The sequence below is a fragment of the Microcaecilia unicolor genome, chromosome 10, assembly GCF_901765095.1.
Source record: "Microcaecilia unicolor chromosome 10, aMicUni1.1, whole genome shotgun sequence".
NCBI lineage: Eukaryota > Metazoa > Chordata > Amphibia > Gymnophiona > Siphonopidae > Microcaecilia > Microcaecilia unicolor.
The window spans coordinates 147,125,430-147,145,808 of NC_044040.1; the positions used below are offsets into that span (position 1 = coordinate 147,125,430).

Genomic DNA, 20,379 nt, shown 5'->3' on the forward strand with positions numbered 1-20,379 from the left:
ACTATCCTTAGTTCAGGCCTTTCTACCTCTGAACTTATCTTCCTCTTCATTCTCTTCTTCTAGACATAAGACCCTGATCAGTAAGGATCTCACAATTCACGCAGGAGTGTAGATTGGAGAGAATATTGATGTGTGTGGGACAGACAGAGCATTTGGCATAAAGAAGGCTGTGAGGTGAACAGATATGGCCCCATAACTGTGAATTAAAACCCTATATTAATAGCTATAGGTTTGGAAAAATGATTATGTGAGATTTTATACCCTGGTTTCTTCACTTATGACACAAATGGATGAAGCTGGAGGACAGAAACCGTTTTGCTGATGTTTTCTTTAGGAAGCAATGTCTCCAAATATGTTAGTTTTCTGCTTACCACAGCAATAATTAATCTAATTCCTAAGCAAGGGTATGAAAAGTATGATCACAGTCTCTCAAATTTACTACTAATGCTCACGCTAGTAGATGCATTGTGCCAAAGAGAGCTGCTTCTGGAGTTCATAAGATGTAACATGTATAGGCAACATATCAAGGTGTGCTTGAAAATTCTTTTTAATCTAGCCAATGACAAACAACATTTCTGTATCTTCTTGGTCTCTGACTGCTTTGCTTGGTTCATAAAGATTTTTTCTTTCTCCACTCGATGGTCAGAAATAATCACCTGGCACTCCTATCAGTGCTGTTCTGGTGTTTTTCTCCTTTAACACAATGTCCAGTTTTCTTGCACCATGCTATTTATTGGTTGGAATGGGACTATGATGCAGAAACAAATAGGAGACAGTTTACTGCAGAAGCAGAACAGACAACCAAACAGCAGTAGCAATCCAAGGAAAGACAAACACAGCAAGAGTTTATCCAAATGTCCTTTTTCCATTAAAGTTGACATTTGGATAAACTCTTGCTGTGTTTGTCCTTCCTTGAATCACTGCTGCTCTTTGGTTGTCTGGAATGAGAATGTAACAATGTTAGTCTTGTTGAGCCCTTGAGCCCAGGCCGAGGCCTAGAATAGGTGTTAGGCAAAGGCCAGGGTGGACCGAGCAGGCGATATACATTACCTCAGCTACCAAGTCCTGCACACACACGCAGCAACCAACTTGCATCTCCAGAAAAGGGAAGATAGGGCATAGGCGGGCCTCACGGCCGATCGGGAACCCATTTACTCAGAATTCAAGCATGCGGGCTTCATGGCCTAACCGGAACCGACTCATGCGTAGGGAAGGGAGAAAGAGGAAAAAACGAGGTCTCCAAGAGAACTAGGACACCAGCACACACAGAAACAGGTCAAGCAGTACCCCACGGCACACAAAGGAAATGAGGGACTGCGAAATAAAGATACTATAAGCAGAGACCCTCAGCGGACAGGAGAGGGAAAAGTCAGCAAAATGGAGTGCGATGCCTAACACACCCCCAGCACAGAAAGGAACAGTGCTCAGCAATACAGAGGATAATTACAGCAAAGAAAGGACTGACAGTCACAAAGGAAAACTACTGCATGTTGCTCACAAGGATGAGAATTTTCATATTTATTCTTCCTCTCCCTTCCCCCCCAGCCCTCGGGAGCCTTTATGAAGTCAGAAGTCAAAATAATCAGAATTCTCTTCCTCCTTCATACATTCCAGCAGCAAACAGTAAACCCAATGTTTTAATTGTTAACCTAGAGACAGCAAAGCAGGACTGGAAGGAGGCCATGACTTACAAAAAAAAAAAAAGAAAAGCCAAGCAGGAAAGAATCACTTCAATGATTTAGGGAGAGGGGATAACATAAACAACAGAGGGCAAACAGAAAGGCTCACTCTCTTGAAGAATGCAGAGAGGCAGAAGGAGAAGAGAAAATTACTAATACTTGGTATGTGATACTTTATATGTATACCAGAGTTTGATTTGTCCTTTCCATTATAAGAAAGAGAAGTTACTGGATAAAAGGAGGGAGAAGAAAAGGCGGCAAGGGGCAGTCACATGAAGGATGAGGGTGATGGGATTCTATTTATCTGACTACTTGCAAACCCAACCACTTCATAGAGAAACCTTGAAGCAAAGGTATACTTGAACACTGGTTAACATTTCAAAGGTTCAAATGCTGAGCAGAAACTGCCACCACATGACCAGTAAAGCATTCCTGCTACACCAATAGTTTGACAGAAGCTTCTTTGAAGTGCCTCTCAAGTCACAAGAGTACATTACAATTATAACAGTACTGCAGATGACCATACTATAATTTTAAATTTATTTTCTTATTTAACTTTTTTTTCTGCACATAATGCTTAGGAAGGTTCTAAACTGGCACACTGGAAACTGAACTCTACCATATATGCACAGAACAGGTACAAAACGGACAGCCAGAGGGCAACCGTCCCAGAGCAAGATTCCATTTTTGGGTACCCATAAAGACACACCCCAACCAAGAAATCAGTGGAATCCATCCAGGCTTACCCCTGTATGCATTTGCCTTTCTACACATTCCTTCTCATCGCTAAGTTGCCACACTGCTTGTCCCATACAGCAGCTCTGATCCTGTAGCAGCAGCAATCTGAGAAAGTAAAATTCAGAACAGAGCCTCCTGCGAGCCCCTGTGCTCTCTCATACACCCTGCAGTGCAAAGCCCCCTTCTCCTATGGAGGTTTCCTGTTACCATGTAAACCATGCACAGGGTGGAGCACTACAGTGCCTAGAACAGTGCAATGGCGGCAACGGAGGCAGAAGGCGACCGAAAAGGAAGTACGACAGTGGTGGAGATTCTTTGACATCTATAAAAATGCAACACCAGATACAATTGTCTAATCAAAACAGATATGGGATTAGGGAATTACTTATGGTTGGAATGACTAAAACAGACATGGGCACTTTACAATGAATAGGAGTTAGGAGTTAAAAGCAGCCTCAAAAAGGTGAGCTTTTAGCCTAGTTTTGAATACAGCCAGAGTCTATTCCAAGCATACAATGCAGTAAGATGAAAGGAACAGAGTCTGACGGCAAAGAGAGATTTAACGAGTTCCCGAGGACAAGTGTAGGATGAGATAAGAGAGGAGAAATACTGAGGAGCTGCAGAGTGAATGCACTTGTAAACCAATGAGAGGAGTTTGAACTGTATGCGGAAGCAGATAGGGAACCAGTGAGGTGACTTGAGGAGAGGGTTAATGTGAGCGTAGCGACACTGGCGGAATATAAGTCATGCAGCAGAATTTTGAATGGATTGAAGGGCAGCGAGATGGTTTAGTGCAAGACCTGTGAGAAGCAAGTTGCATAATCTAAGCATGAGGTTATAAGAGTGTGGATAAGGATTTTGGTAGTGTGTTCAGAAAGAAAGGGACAAATTTTGGTGAAATTATAGAGAAACAAACAACAGAATTTAGCAGTCTGTTGGATACCCCTTAGCTTCTTGGGTCTTTACAGGAGATCGGACTACCAAAAACCCCACACAGGTCCGAGCTAGCCTTTTTATTACCCAGACCACGCAACCAATCTAATAGCACTTGTCACTCATCTTTTATCACAGTAATATTTACTAAAGTCAATTGCAGTTCCTCTTCCCCCAGTGGTACAATGAGCCAAATCCCATATCTAGTCACCCCCCAGGGAAACCCACCCCATATGCCGGGAGCCCACAAGGCTTTCTCTGAGGGGGTTACACAGGTGACAGAAGCTGCATAAGCATCTGCCCTATTGGTTGTCTGCAGTGTGTTCTTTCTAGCAAAAAAGGTGCCGGTACTCAAATGCTAGGCCACCCTTCAGGATTGGGGTGATCACTGAGAGACCCACCCCATAATAGCCTGGCCCCCAGCAACCAGTCACAGAATCTATGACAAGACAGAATTGGTGTGTAGAGCCTGAGCGCTATCATTAAAACTTGGGGTCCATGGATCAATTTTAACAGACAATGGAAAAGGTGCCGGTACTCAGTACCCCCAAGTACCCCCTCAAAAAAAGCCCTGGTTGTCTGAAAGAACAAGGAACACTGCATCCCTTCTGAGATACTAAGGAAAAAGAAGAGACCGGGCTATATGTATATTTTTTCCCGGCAATGAGACCTGGATTTCATCCCATTCATTAGTGGTCCAGGAACTTCTCTGTAGTTGAAGGAAGTTTACTACCTAATTCTACAGAACCTGACATAAAAGAAACGGCATCTGAGTCTCACAGGCCCCGAGTCTCATCATAGCTAAATTCAGAACTGTAAATTAATATTGAAAGGAACTGTATCTGCCCTTGCTACCTCTCCTGGTAGGAGAAGCAAGAAGAGTTTGGACCTTATCTAAGCTTTGGAGTTAAAGGGATCAAATTTGTGGGCTCTCATTTAGATTCTTATAACATCATTTACACTGGACTTCCTAATTCTGAGCTAAAGCATTTACAAACACTCCAACACACTGGTGCCTGCTCGTTGGAGGGATCATGTCACCCCTCTATTTCAACGTCTTCACTGGCTCCCAATTAAGGGAAAATTAGGTTCTTACCTTGGTAATTTTCTTTCCTTTAGTCATAGCAGATGAAGCCATTAAATATGGGTTGTGTCCATCATCCAGCAGGGGGAGATAGAGAGCACTCAACTTTTCACAGTGCCTCATGGCCAGCCAGCTCCACTGCCTCTTCAGTATTTGAAGCTTCCAAAGCAGTATGGCAAACCGCAATGGGAATAACATGAACTTTGCCCTCTGGCTGTCCGTTTTGTACCTGTTCTGTGCATATATGGTAGAGTTCAGTTTCCAGCGAACGATAGCCCCTTAACAAGGGCATGAACTCAAAAGGAGGGAATGAACACATCCTCCTGGAGGGAATAAACTTGTCCTCCTTATTGTGTAACTGGAGGGGATACACGCAACCTCCTGTAGGGAATAAACTCATCCTCCAAAACATAAACTGGAGGGAATGGACTCATCCTCCTATAAGTGAACATGAATCCTGAAGACTGTTTTCCAACTTTCTCCCAAGGAAGGAACTTCAGGAAACAAGAATAGAACCTGAAACAGATTCACAGCATACAGACAATCATACAGGGAGGGCTCATGGCTTCATCTGCTATGACTAAAGGAAAGAAAATTACCAAGGTAAGAACCTAATTTTCCCTTCCTTGTCATCAAGCAGATGAAGCCATTACGCATGGGATGTAACAAAGCAATCCCTATATAGGGTAGGAACAGGTCACACCACGCGCTAGCACTTGTGCTCCAAAACGCGCATCCCTCCTAGCAGCCACATCCAGCCTGTAATGTCGGGCAAAAGAGAGCTTAGAAGCCCATGTTGCTGCACTGCATATCTCTTGACAAGAGAGTGCTCCAGTTTCAGCCCAAGAGGAAGAAATCGCTCTGGTAGAATGCGCCTTAAAGGCTACAGGCGGAGACCGGCCGGCAAGCAGATAAGCTGAAAAGATAGTTTCTTTGAGCCAGCGGGCAATAGTGGCTTTAGACACTGGAGACCCTCTGCGAGGACCTGATAGCAAAACAAACAGATGATCATAGATCCTGAAAGAGATAGTAACTCGCAGATACTGCAGCAGAGTCCTGCGCACATCCAACAGGTGCAACTGCCCAAAAGATTCTGGAAACTCCTCCTTATCAAAGGAGGGCAAGAAAATAGGCTGGTTTAGGTGAAACGCTGAAACCACCTTAGGCATGAAGGAAGGCACGTCCGAACCGTGACCCCGGACTCTGAGAATTGCAGAAATGGGTCTCTAAAGGACAGCGACAGGAGCTCTGACACCCGTCTCGCCGAAGTAATCGCCACAAGAAAAACGGCCTTTAGTGTCAAATCTTTCTCCAATGCTCGCCGAAGCGGCTCAAAAGGAGAAGCCTGCAAGGCCTTCAAAACTAGCCCCAGGTTCCAAGCTGGACAGGGTGCTCGCACGGAAGGCCGAAGCCGAAGCACCCCACTAAGAAACCGTGCCACATCTGGATGAGCAGCTAAAGACACGGCTTCAACCTTACCATGAAGGGAGGCCAACGCTGCCACTTGCACCCGCAGGGAATTATAGGCCAAGCCTATTTGTACACCATCCTGCAAAAAGTCCAGAATCGGCGAGACAGGAGCCCGCATGGGTGTGATCGCTTTTGAAGCACACCAAGACTCAAACTGGCGCCAAATCCTGGCATAAGCCACGGAAGTGGAACACTTGCGGGCCTGCAGGAGAGTGGAAATGACTGTGTTTGAATAGCCTTTGTCCCTCAATTGCGCCCTCTCAATCGCCATGCCATAAGACCAAAGCGGCAGGCGTCCTCCATGGCTACCGGGCCCTGTGACAACAGGTTCGGTACCAGAGGTAAAGGAAGGGGAGCCTCCACTAGCATCTGTCGGAGGTCCGCATACCAAGGCCTCCTGGGCCAATCCGGGGCGATGAGGACCACTTCTCCTGGGTGCAGCCGAATCCGCAGGAGCACGCGCCCTATCAAGGGCCACGGAGGGAACACATATAGTAGGCCCGGAGGCCAGGGCTGAGTCAAGGCATCCAACCCTGCCGAGCGAGGATCTCGCCGACTGCTGAAGAAGCACGGGACTTTGGCATTTGAACTTGTCGCCATAAGATCCATCACGGGCTTGCCCCATTTGGCACATATCTGCAGGAATACTTCGTCTGCTAGTTCCCATTCTGCTGGATCGATCTGATGCCTGCTTAGATAATTGGCTTGCACGTTGCTCTGACCTACAATGTGAGCTGCCGACAGAAACTGAAGATGCAGCTCGGCCCAGTGGCAAATCTGTTCGGCCTGCGCGGCCAGTGCTCTGCACTGAGTGCCGCCTTGTCGATTTATGTAGGCCACTGCTGTCGTGTTGTCCGACATCACTCTGACAACCAATCCTTCCAGGGTCACTTGAAAGGCCTGAAACACCAATTTCAACTCCAGGCGGTTGATGGACCACTCCGACTCCTCGGGTGTCCATAGACCCTGGGCATGCTTCCCCTTGCAATGTGCACCCCAGCCCTTCAGGCTGGCATCTGTCACTACTAGACACCAATCGGGGAGCGCCAGCGGCATTCCTCACCGCAGCATGCTGTCTGAGCCACCACTCCATGCTGAGTCGGGCCGCAGGGAGCCAAGAAAGTCTGCATTGATAATCCTGAGAAACTGGAGACCATCTTTGAAGTAGGGAATACTGTAGAGGTCTCAGGTGCGCTCTCGCCCAGGGCACCACATCCAATGTGGCTGTCATCGATCCCAGCAGCTGGACAATGTCCCAAGCTCGCGGGCGGGGCATCCTCAGGAGCAGACGGACCTGATTTTGAAGCTTGCACCGCCCTAGCTCGGGTAGGTATACATAGCCCGACTCTGTGTCGAACCTGGCCCCCAAATATTCTAGAGATTGCGAGGGGGTCAGGTGACTTTTGGCCATATTGACTACCCAGCCTAGAGATTGAAGTACTGAGACCACTCTGGCTGTAGCTTGATAGCTCTCTGTTACAGAGTCTGCTCTGATGAGCCAGTCATCTAGGTACGGGTGAACCATGATACCTTCTTGCCTGAGCAAAGCAGCTACTACCACCATTACCTTCGAAAAGGTTCGGGGAGCTGTGGCAAGGCCAAAAGGCAAGGCCCGGAACTGGAAATGTTTTCCCAACACCGCAAACCTCAGAAACTTCTGGTGCGGGGGCCAAATTGGTATGTGCAAGTAAGCTTCTTTCAGGTCTAGAGACGTGAGAAACTCTCCTGGCTGTACCGCAGCAATGACGGAGCGCAGGGTTTCCATGTGGAAATGCCGCACTCTCAGGGACTTGTTTAATTCTTTTAAGTCCAGAATAGGGCGAAAAGACCCACATTTTCGCGGCACCACAAAGTAGATGGAGTATCGGCGTAGCCGTGTTCGGCGGGAGGTACCGGGTACACGGCCCCTAACTGAATCAGACCTTGCAAAGTCTCCTCTACCGCTGCCCGTTTGGCGGCAGAACCGCATCGGGACTCTACAAACATGTCTCTTACTGGGGCGTTGAATTCTATTCTGTAGCCATCTCTGATCAGGTCCAGAACCCACTGATCTGAGGAAATATTGGCCCACTCCTCGGCAAACAGGGAAAGACGTCCTCCGATGACAGGAAGCGAGTAGGGGGCTGGCGCACCATCATTGAGAGGGTCGCCCCTGAACTCCAGGCCTAGAGCCGGTGGCTGCGGAACGCTTCTCCGAGCGAAAGGAGTTCCTCTGCTGAAAAACGGGCACGAGAAGTGAACCCAGCAGAACGCCCCAGGCGGTACCTTCTAGCTTCACGGAAGCGAGGTCTATAAGAGGAGTGGACTGCCTGGCCCTTGGAGGAAGGCCTCAGCCTATCTTCGGGCAAGCGCTGGGGTTTAGGATCTCCCAGGCCTTTAACAATTTTTTTTTTTTAATGCTGTGAGGAAAGCAGAGGTAATAAGAACTCCGGAGGCTCAGATGAGTGGGAAAGGCAGGGAAAGGCGAACCAATGTGCCTGCATCCACTGAGTGGGAAAGGACAGAGAAAAGCAAGCTAATATGTCCACATCCACGGGGGCATGGGTAAGGCAGGGAAAGGGCTAACCTATGTGCCTTCAAAGTGAAGCTGCTATAGCCTCTAACACCCCGGCTAACAACTGGCAAGCCAGGAGCCACCCCCAGGCAGATTTTTGATGGCGCTCGAAGAAGCTGCAGCCACCCTGCTTGGGGAGATAGAGAATACTGAAGAGGCAGTGGAGCTGGCTGGCCATGAGGCACTGTGAAAAGTTGAGTGCTATCTCCCCCTGCTGGTTGATGGACACAACCCATACGTAATGGCTTCATCTGCTTGATGACAAGGAATTTCAGAATTCAATATAAAATTCTCACCTTGATCTTTAAAGCTATTGATACAGGCTTACTGGACTATCTTGTGACCCTCACTATCCTATATGTTCCTGCCCGCAGTTTGCGTTCCCTTAATGACTTTAGATTAGTCCTCCCCAACCCCCAACAAGCCTACTGAGAGGTTACACTACGTAGTGCTTTTTATTTTATGGCTCCATTCCTGTGGAATAGTTTACCCCTTGATATTAGGACTAAAAGATCTTTTACAAAATTTAAAAGTACTTTAAAGACATACTGTGTGCAAAAGCATATTCTTGATGAAGACACGAGGGTAGTTTTCCGCTTGGCAGTTAGGTATTCTGTAGTAGGGTGAGTGTGCTTCTGGTTCGAATACGATCTATCATGTCTAATATTGGAGTTCTGTTCTATTATTGATTTAAATTTTAGTTGTTTTTATTGTACTTTGCTTTGATTTATGCGTTAAAAAAAGATTCAAAAATTTCAATAAACTTAATTATCATAGACAATGTAAATATTGTTGCCACTTGTTGCTTTTTTCCTTGGATCTGTCTCTGCAACATAGTGTTATTTTGCCTGACATTTGACTTAAGTAAACAGTTGGTTCAGAACAGTAGACTGGCTTATTGAGAGAGTGCTATGTGTCAAAATAAAGCTGCTTACAGCCTCCCGGCGAGTTCCGGTCCTGGCCCTAATCCCAAACATACTAATACTGATTATGTACATGGGATATTCATCTCCCAGGTGCACACTAGGTGACTGCCTACCAAAACACTAAAACCATTGGTTACAGAGGCAATCGGCATGGGTCAGCAATAGGGAGGAATATTATGCAAGCTCACTGGCGCTGCAGCATAGTGGTTCCTTGGTGGGGAACTCAAAGAGTTGCATTTTCATGCAGCTTGTAAGATGTCAGTTGACCATTCTTGCTGTACTATGATGTGTTTATACTACTGGTAGTTGATAGATCAAATAGATTGTGTAACACTAAAGCAAGCCCCAGGAGAATGGGGAAAAACTACTAGGAATTAAAGGAGGAGAGAGAGCACCAGCACTGTGGAAGGGAGCAGAAACAAGACCATTAGAGGATGGGCAGAATGGGAAACAGAGCACTGACTGAGCAAAGCTGGTGTGACAGGCAGGAAATGGATAGAGTTCACAGGGCAACAACTACTGTAGTTGCTACCCACAGTACAACAGGTTCTGACAACACACAAACACAAAAAACTTCAGGGCTTTATATCACTTCACCCTCACTTTATGGTGTGTACAAATGAACAGCAGCTCCAAGTATTGCTTTTGGTTATTTTTGTGATTTAGGCTTTTATGTTTCACTTTCTTTGTATCTACACATCAGGACCTGGAGCTGATCACTTTCAACGCTACCCTGTTCCCACAGGCTTAGAAGTACATTTAAATTGCCCCTGCAAAGGGAGAGCGTACAAAATTTGCAACTGCTCTTTCAAGGACTGGTGTCCTTCTCTTCTTACCCCTTTCCCCCTCCCCTACTTCCAGCACAATTATTGGAAAGGGAACTGACCAAGAAAAAAACCTGCAACACTGCTATTAAGTCTCCCCTTGCTGCTTTAGCAACCCCTTGGCCTTCTACTTGTTCTGCTCCCTTACCGTAGCCTGCCAAGATAGCTGGGCCATTCAAAAATGCCGCCTCCTGCTGGTCTGAGGGTAGGAGAGAAAACTGCAGAAGTTTTATTTAAAAAAAAATTTATTATTATATATACATCTAATCTGTTTTCAGAGCCAGAGACCAATGCAGAAAGCCTTGTGGTACAGCCAGCTCAGAGCATGGCTTCTATTGCGAAATTAGCAATGATTGGCTCATGCACTGATATGCAGAGTGACATTAACAAAAACAAAACGAGACTTGGGCTAGAAAAGCTTTCTGCATCACCCCACCCCCACCCCCTAAACTGATGCACTGACAAATCCTCCCCCCACCCAACCTGACCATCCTCCCTATCCCCACTATTTTAAAAAAATTTCCCTGATGTTTAGTGCACCCACACCTCTCTCTCCCCTCCCCCATCCTAACCCTGGCAATGGGAAAAGCTTTCATTGGTGACTAGTGTATCCTCCAACCTCTCCGCCAGGACACCCCTACCTGAAAAAAAAAAGCAGAAGCGATGTCCATTTGCTTTTGCCTCCGTCATTATCATCTAGAGAAATGGTGGCACCTGACCCGACATGGTGCATCCTGGGATGCACCGAGCAGGGTCAATATGCCAAATAAGTGGAATTTTCCCTTATTTGGTAGTCTCTACCCACACTTCCAAATAAGGGGAAAGTTCCCTTATTCAGCAGACTGACCCTGCTCAGTGCATCCCAGGATGCACTGCATGGAGTCAGGCACTACCATTTTTCAAGATGGCAGTGCCAGAGGCAGGAGCAGGTGGGTATTGCTCCTGCCTCTTTTAAGTTATGCTTGGGGGGGGAGGGAGTGGGAGAGGTGTTGATGGTGGGGGTGCCCTTGAAACCATGCAAAGATTTTTTTTTACTATCAGAGCGGGGTGGGGGTGCAATAGACGGAAGGGAACCTTTTTTTTACAGTCAGAATGGAGAGGGAGAGCTGCACTAGACACCAGGGAAACTTTTTTTTTATATATATCAAGAGGAGGGAGAGTGGTCAGGTTGGGACAGGAGAGTGCCAGATGCAGAAAGCCATCACAGCAGGGGAGGGGGTCAAATCAGGCTATAATGCCCTGGACCTGGCAAACAAATTCTTGCATTGTGTGTGCATATCAGAAACCCATCTTTTCTGTGTACTGAAGCACAATGCTTAAGAGCCTCATTAGCATCTATTTCAATGCACTGTGCAGGGATGTCTTCCAATAAAGTTAAAGCCCACCACGCTCAACCCCTCTCTGCACTGCTCAGCCAGTAATGTTCTGCGGTAACCACATGGTTAGGCTCGCCATAGCTTTCTGCATCAGCCCCCAAGTTTGGCTTATTGCTATTGAAAAACTTCACAACCCTAGACTGTGAAGAAGAGGCACAGAAGGAGGAAGGGAAGAAGGACAAAGGAGCTACAGGGAGTGAAGAGAGCCACAGGAAGTGGTCAGGAAGGACAGAAGAGGAAGGAGAGAGCAGAGAGACAGAATGATGTAAACAGCATGGGAGTGAACTGAAGAAGTACACAAGGGAGGGGTGGGAAAGACAAATGGGGTACAAAGGGAGAGGTTGCGTTTCTCTGCATTGCTGGTTATAATGCTGAATGCTCAGAGAAGCAGTTCATATGAGATATTTCTTTGAGAACAGAGGAAGAATTGTTTTAATTATATATACTTCAAATTGATCTTTCTCTAATACCCTATTAGTTTGCTGTATTTTGGATTTTTAACAAAGTTTTTATGTAATTTGACTTCTAATGTTTATGTTTAATTGACTTGTTGCAATATATGGATTTAACTGCCTCTTCATAATTGGTTGTTTCTTGTATGTCTTTATTTGATTAGGCAGCTACTAGTGTGTTAGCAAGCACTAATGCCATTAACACACATTAATCAACAATCAGGTCCCATTGCATAAAATGGGGCCTGTGCTAAATAATGCATGCTAACATGACAGCACACGTTAACAAATCTAGACCAGTATGTTTTTGTGGTTACATTTGGAGGCTCATTTTCAAAGCTTTGAAAATGAGCACCTTGGTCTTTTTCCAAAATACAATTTTATAATGGGGCATTATAAAAAAAATATTAGAGTTGGTTTTGACACTTCTTCCATGCAGTGAAATTGGTATTCTACTAATTTTATCTGTTTTTAGTCTATTTTGTATTCAACAGACCTCTGTGTTTTCTGGACAGTACATCAATACCACTCTGCTGTTGTAGGTCACTTAGAGGGGCATAATCGAAAGGGACGTCCAAGTTTTGTTGAGGACGTCCTCGCAAAACATCCCAATGGAGGGGCAGGGAAACCCGTATTATCGAAACAAGATGGACGTCCATCTTTCGTTTCGATAATACGGTCAGGGATGTCCAAATCTTGAAATTTAGGTCGACCCTAGACTTGGTCGTTTCTGATTTTCGGCGATAATGGAAACCAAGGACGTCCATCTCAGAAACGACCAAATGCAAGCCCTTTGGTCGTAGGAGGAGCCAACATTTATAGTACACTGGTCCCCCTGACATGCTAGGACACCAACCGGGCACCCTAGGGGGCACTGCAGTGGACTTCATAAATTGCTCCCAGGTACATAGCTCCCTTACCTTGTGTGCTGAGCCCCCCAAAACCCACTACCCACAACTGTACACCACTACCATAGCCCTTATGGGTGAAGGGGGCACCTAGATGTGGGTACAGTGGGTTTGTGGTGGGTTTTGGAGTGCTCGCTGTTTCCTCCACAAACGTAACAGGTGGGGGGGGGGTATGTGCCTGTGTCCACCTGTCTGAAGTGCACTGCACCCACTAAAACTGCTCCAGGGACCTGCATACTGCTGTCATGGACATGAGTATGACATCTGAGGCTGGAATAGAGGTTGGCAAAAAATATTTTGAAAGATATTTTTTTTGAGGGTGGGAGAGGGTTAGTGACCACTGGGGGAGTAAGGGGAGGTCATCCCCGATTCTCTCCGATGGTCATCTGGTCATTTCGACCACCTTTTTGTGCCTTGGTCGTAAGAAAAACAAGACCAGGTAAAGTCGTCCAAGTGCTCGTCAGGGATGCCCTTTTTTTTTCCATTATGGGTCGAGGACGTCCATGTGTTAGGCACACCCAAGTCCCACCTTCGCTATGTCTCCGACACGCCCCCTTGAACTTTGGCCGTCCCTGCGATGGAAAGCAGTTGGGGACGTCCAAAATCGGCTTTCGATTATACCGATTTGGACGACCCTGTGAGAAGGACGCCCATCTTCCGATTTGTGTCGAAAAATGGGCGTCCTTCTCTTTCGAAAATGAGCCCATTAATTTTACTGGACTTAATACATGTTTGACTCATGCTCTAACCTAACAAAGGAATCATAGTTCTCAAAAGCTAGTCAAAAATGACTTAAGTCACGTCAATAAGGTATCACCATTATATCTGTGGACTTAAGTGGACTAAGATAGCAAACACTACTTTACTGAAAACTTTCAAATATAAAAATCTCAAATCAGTCTTCTGTTCCTCAGACTGCTGCTGCTCGCTCCCACAAAATCTGGGAGAGAAATAATTACATTCCTTAAGATGCTAGCTGAACAAAGAGAAACACTACAAGTAGTTTGGCTTGGTGCAGAGCACCATCTTGGTTTCAGTCTCAGATTACTGAATATGAATGAAAGAACACTACTAAAACTACTGGACACTGTAGGCAACAGTGCTAATGATAAAGACAACATACCATCTCATAAAAGAAGCTAGAAAAATAAAACCCAAGGAGGATTTATATACATCTTTGCTTATCATTTTTAAATAACCTTGTCATCTGCACACCGAAGGCATTTCAGGAGGCAACTTTTCTCTCCTTCTCCTAGTACTAAGCTCAGTAACATTGCCGGCCTTGGGAACTCTGTACAGAGCTCTGAAGGGAAAGGCTCAATAAGCACTCTTTCCTGTCTTTGTTTCCAGATAATTGGAGAAACACTGCTGTTTGCATAAAAGTTGAAAATGCCAAGTACTCACATCCTGCTACTAAGGCAACAATTAAAGTTTTGAGAAACATCCATGCCATCTCCTAAGACCTACCCTATAATCCGTGTTGCCATTCCTGCATCACCACCTGGAAATGAAGGGATGCCGCTATCCCGATCCTGTCGACGTCTGTACAGCCTAGAAGACTGCAGGTCTCGAAGTCTCATGGAAGTCATAATGCTACCTGAACAGTTATAGGAGCAGGTGGTACATACAGCCACTGGGGGAATGCCAAGATGAGGGATCCTGATGAATCACCTTCTGCTCTCTTCTCAGATATGCTTCCAAGGATATGGGAAACAGTTACATGAGGAGTCAGAGATCCCAGGCTACTCAGCAGACGTCACAAGTCAAAAGCCCAGGACTCAAATGCACATCTTTCACTAACCTCATCAGAATTCTTCCTTCCTCCCAAAACATTCCAACTAAGAATCAGGGGAAAAAATAACAGTATATTTTCAGGTTCCACTAGTGTAAGAGACAGCTCCATGCAGTGAAACTAGTGTGCAGAACCAAAGTTCATCTTGTTTTCAATTGAGTTTTTCCATCGATGCTTGTACATGTCCTTATCTGAATTGCTCTAGTTCATCAGGGATGATAACAATTTGTCCAAGTCCATGGCAAGGACATGCAGAGCATTATGGCCCCTTCCTCCTCTCAGTTGCTCTGTTCGCACAGTTGCACCACATAAACATGTGTTTCTGTCATTAATGCAAAGCACAGCTGCAGTAGCAAAAAATCAGAATAGGATTCAGGGATTGGAGCATTCCAGAAGCTGAGAAGAGTGAGAGAACAGTGGAATGCTTTGCATTCCAAACGCCCAGGAACTGGCATACAGTTGAACATTACAGAGGGGATTCAGTTAGGACCCCACAACTCTTTCTCCTCCCAGCTTCCTCCTCTTGTGACATCCACTCCGCCTCCAAGTCCAGAGAGGCAGAATCTCTAATTACATGAAACAGATGCAGGAAAGATGTAAAATACACAAAAGGAAACAGATTTTGCTCCATTCATACAGTTTCAAGAAAGGGAAGACAGGGGGAAGGTTCAGAAAAACTTCCTCAGGATCCCAGCTAGAAAGTTGTTAGCCATTTACCATCACCCGTCTCTATATCAAAGCTGTAGGGTAAGCCACTCTACTTTCAAAAGCTGCCAAATCATGACAGGAGAATATTTTCACACTACCTTGATCCACACCCACCTCAAAACCAAGATTTAAGAGCAAACTCTCCCTACTATCCCCCATGCCCATCTGAAAACCATAACTGGAGGGTCCACAACCAACTTCAATCAGGGCAGACCCTCTTCACCATCACCCATACCTGCCTCCAAATCAAAATCTAAGGGCAAATCTCCAATCATCAGTCATGAGCACCTTCAGACCAAGGCTCGAGCAGAGCCTTCTGGACCATCACTTATGAACAGCTCCAAACAGAGATTGAGAAAAATCAAACAGTGAATAATAAATAGCTTTAGCAACAAAAACAAGAGAGCTCTAGTGAGATTTATTGCCTTAAAAACCATAAACACAAAAAAGAAACTGGTCTTCCAAAACCAGTTTGGTCTCAGAATGTGACCTGTAAAGCTCACAAAAGGAAGAGAGCAGACACTATAAAAAATAAAATAAAATAAAAAAAAAAAACATAAAAAGGGAAAACTTTAACATACTGGGCAGATTTTTACAGTCTGTGTCCCGCAAATGACAAGACAGATTTGGATAGGACTTGATGGCAACTCCAGTAGTTGCAACATAAGGACAGAGCTGGGCGGACTTCTACGGTCTATGTCCCAGAAAGAACAAAGAGAGATCATGATCAAGTATATAATATCACATTCATTTTTAATACAATCTAGAATTGAGAATGAATGTGACTGTTGGGCAGACTGGATGGACCATTCAGGTCTATCTGCCGTCACTTGCCTAGGTTACTATGAGGGGCATTTTCGATATGACGTCTAAATCCAACTTTGGACGTTTTGCAAAAAACGTCCAAAATCTAAATAGAAAAGAAGGTCATTTTCAAACAAGAAAAATGTCTATCTTTTTTTTCCCCTAAAATACTGTTTTGAACAAGATTGTGTGATTTGGACATTTTGTTTTTTGATCCATTTTTGAAAAAAAAACATCTTAGTGCAAAACGCACAAAATCAAGCCATTGGGATGTAGGAGGAGCCAGCATTTTTAGTAGACTGGTCCCCCTAACATCCCAAAAGCAATAGGGCATCCTAGTAGGCACTGCAGTGGACTTAATAAAATGCTCCCAGATACACATCTCACCATTGCTCCCTTATCTTATCTGCTGAGCCTTCCAAAACCCACCCACTACCCCCAACTGTACACCACTACCATAGCCCTTATGGGTGAAGGGGACACCTATATGTGGGTATAGTGGGTTTCTGGTGAGTTTTGGAGAGCTCACAGTTTCCTCCATAAGTGTAACAGGTAGGGGGAGGTAGGAGCCTGGGTCCACCTGTCTGCAGTGCACTGCACCCACCACTAGACTACTCAAGCGACCTGCATGCTGTTCTAATGGACCTGAGTATAACATCTGAGGCTGGCATAGAGGGTGGCAAGTAATGTTTTTCGTCACATTTTGGGGGGATGGGGTGGGAGGGGGATTAGTGACCACTGGGGGAGTAAGGGGAGGTCATCTGGTTATTTAGGGCACCTTTTTGTGCCTTATTGTTTATAAAAACAGGTCTAGCTCAAAACATCCTAGACGGTTTTGTTTTGTTCCATTACGGCTGAAAAACGTCTAAATCTTAGGAATGCTCAAGTCACAGCATGAACACGCCCCCTTGAGATTTGGACACACTTCTGACAGACTTCATAGAAAAATGTCTAAAAATAGGTTTTGAAATACTGATTTGGATGTTTTTGTGAGAAAAATGTCCAAATGCTACTTTGTGCCACTTTTTAGACGTTTCTGTTTTGAAAATGAACCCGTATGTTAAGTATATAAATCTTAACCAAGCAAAAAAGCAAGACTCCAATCCAAAAATATTTGTTTAACACTTATATAGATATATAAACAAGTCTTTTATATATTTATCATTCAGCCTTTTAGAGATTTATCTTCATGCTTCCCTGATGAAGCGTTGTTCAGCGAAACATGGTCCACGTAGGAGGCTATGTGATGGAGTTTCTGCTATGAGTATATGAAATCTCTTTTGAAAAAGAATGTCTCCTTTTGAAAATTCTAATTCAGTGAAACTAAATACCAGTTATTAATTTATGCATTTTTGAAATACATTTGTTTTCGTGTAAGGTGTCCTACGTGTTAAGATTAGACAGCCAGTAACCTTTCAAACATTCTTGCAGATTGAAGTGAGAAGTTATTATACCCATGAACACACTTTTTCCTTACATAGATACATAAGAAAGTCTTTATATAGCTCTTGAATAAAATATTTTGGGGCACATAAAAGTATTCCAAAGGACTGATTTCCTAAAACCATCATGAATCTAGAGTTAGCATACGTCAGTGGCATCCAGACCTAAACTAAGGCCCTACAGATGAGTCCTTGCTCAGGAAGCTATTATTTGAACTGGTTCTGAATAACTTTATATTATTTGACCATTAAGCTGCAGCATGATAACACCAAACCTGTCAATTCTATGTTGGCTCCCCAGAGGCCACTCTTAATTGATTAGAATACTTATTTTTCCATTCCTGCTTCCACCTTCGGTGGTTCAAGAGCTAAGAGAGACCAATTGTTCTATGCCTATTTAGCCTCTATTTATGTATTTCTTGCTTGGATTTTTATGTCATTTCTGCCGTGTTTCCACATCCAGCCTGCACATGCTGTTCTCCTTTGGATTGACTACTCAGCATAGTGACCTCATCTTGCATTAGAAACTGGAGTTGTCTGTCTGCTTAGAGTGTTTAGGTACCATCACTAAGGTGCTTAGCACTTCTGTGAAAGCTGTGTTCAGTGTAGCCCTTGGCCATACTCAGCTCACCTTGAACCTAATGAAATACATTCAGAGTTAAACTGTGCAGTCTGAAAACAACTCTGCATAAAATATGTCCAAGGTATAAAAAAAAAAAAGTCAGTGTAGAGATAAGTGGACAGGCATGCTGTTTAAAAAAAAAAAATCCATGTTCTAACAGAGGTTTCCCCAATGTAGGGCTATCAGACTTCATAATCATCAAGCACTGCAGGGCACAGTAGATATCTCTTTGTACACAGCAGTGAATAATAGATTGGACACAATACAAGATGCAGGATAAAAGAAAAAGAGCAAACCAGCTATATTACGTGACAGAGCTGGTTAGGCACAGATATTCAGTGCCAAACTGGCTATGTTTAACAGTTAAAATGGGCCACATAAATAGGAGGCCTATCTTTGACCTCTAAAAAGTTACCCAGTTAGCGCTGAATATCAGCATAACTGGTTAACTTTTTAGCGGTTAAAAAGAAATGGAAATGGCCCAGCATTGAATATCCGGATTTAATGCCGGCAGTGGACAGCAAAAACGCTGTCCCCCGACAACTGAAGATCGGCCCCAGTATATATACTTTGGAAAAAAGGCACCAGAAGGGTATGATAAAGACATTTAAATACATCCATGGCATAAATGCACAGGAGGCAAGTTTCTTTCAACTGAAAGGAAGCTCTGGAATGAGGGGGCATAGGATGAAGATGAAAGGGAATAGACTCCAGAGTAATCTAAGGAAATACTTCTTTATGGAAAAGGTGGTGGAAGCATGGAATGGCTTCTCGATGGGGATGGTGGAAGCAAAGACTGTATCTGGATTCAAGAAAGCATGAGACAAGCACGTAAGATCTCTAAGGGACAGGAAGGGATAGTAATTGGTATGGATGAGCAGACTGGATATGCCGTATGCTCTTTATCTGTTGTAATTTTCTCTGTTTCTTAAAAATAGATCCAAGAAAAAAAAAAAGTCAAACTTGAATCAACCTATAAAAATCCTCCATGTAGCCCATTACACTTAATCTATACAATCTGTCTCTGACCTCTCTCAGGCTCACCTACGGCCTTATTTTCGAAAGTGATGGGCGCCCATATTTCGACCCAAATTGGAAGATGGGCGCCCAAATCAGTATAATCGAAAGCCGATTTTGGGCGTCTTCAACTGCAATCTGTCGCGGAAACAGGCAAAGTTGACGGGGGCATGTCGGAGGCGTGGTGAAGGTGGGACTGGGGCGTGTTTATCGGCCGAGGAGAGATGGGCGCCCTCGGCCGATAAATCAAAAAATGAAAGGCGTTTTTACCGCAAATTTAGGTCACTTTTTTTAGACCCTTTTTTTCACGAACAAGTCGCAAAAAAGTGCCCTAAATGAGCAGTTGACCACCGGAGGGAATCGGGGATGACCACCTCTGACTCCCCCAGTGGTCACTAACCCCCTCCCATCAAAAAAAAAACCAACTTTAACAACTTTTTTTTCCAGCCTCAAATGCCATACCCAGCTCCATCACAGCAGCCATCTTCAAAAGCAGTGCCAACACTGCACATTGCATCTCATGACACACTTTGTGAAGATTAGTCTAACAAACAAGGAAATTTTTCCTATTTTGTAGTCAGGGCATAGGAGCCGACTCTGTGGGTGTTTGAGCAACCCCAATATTGAGAAAATTCCTTGTATGTGTCCAGGGAAGGGTTATTTCCACTGGGCTTAGCACCCCCAATAATTTTGAAAAGTTGGCTCCTATGAGTCAGGGCAGAGATTACCAAATAAGAGAAAAATTGCCTTACATGGCAGACTGACTCTATGTGGTGCTTTCCAGGATACACTATGCAGGGTCAGGTATTGCCATTTTTGAAGATGTCAGCATGGAGACAGGAGCGAAGGGGTATCATTCCTGCCTCTTCTTGAAGGAACACTGGAAGGGATCTTGGGAACCCAGGGGCATTTGTGGGAGGTTGAGGGTGCCACTAGTTACAAAGGCTATACTATTTTTTCTATTTGGTGGAGTAGGGGTCAAAGGATCGGAGGTTATTGGGGGGGGGGGGGGTATTAGCTTTTCTGTCCCGAGGCAACTATTGCAGAAGG

The 20,379-nt window shown here is 44.8% G+C and overlaps 1 protein-coding gene across 1 annotated transcript in view; it reads right to left on the reverse strand.

The window, feature by feature from the left end:
* The window catches only part of LIMS2 (LIM zinc finger domain containing 2), a 67,129-nt gene that overhangs the window by 39,051 nt on the left and 7,699 nt on the right, over positions 1-20,379 (reverse strand). The gene's annotated exons all lie outside the window — the stretch shown is intronic.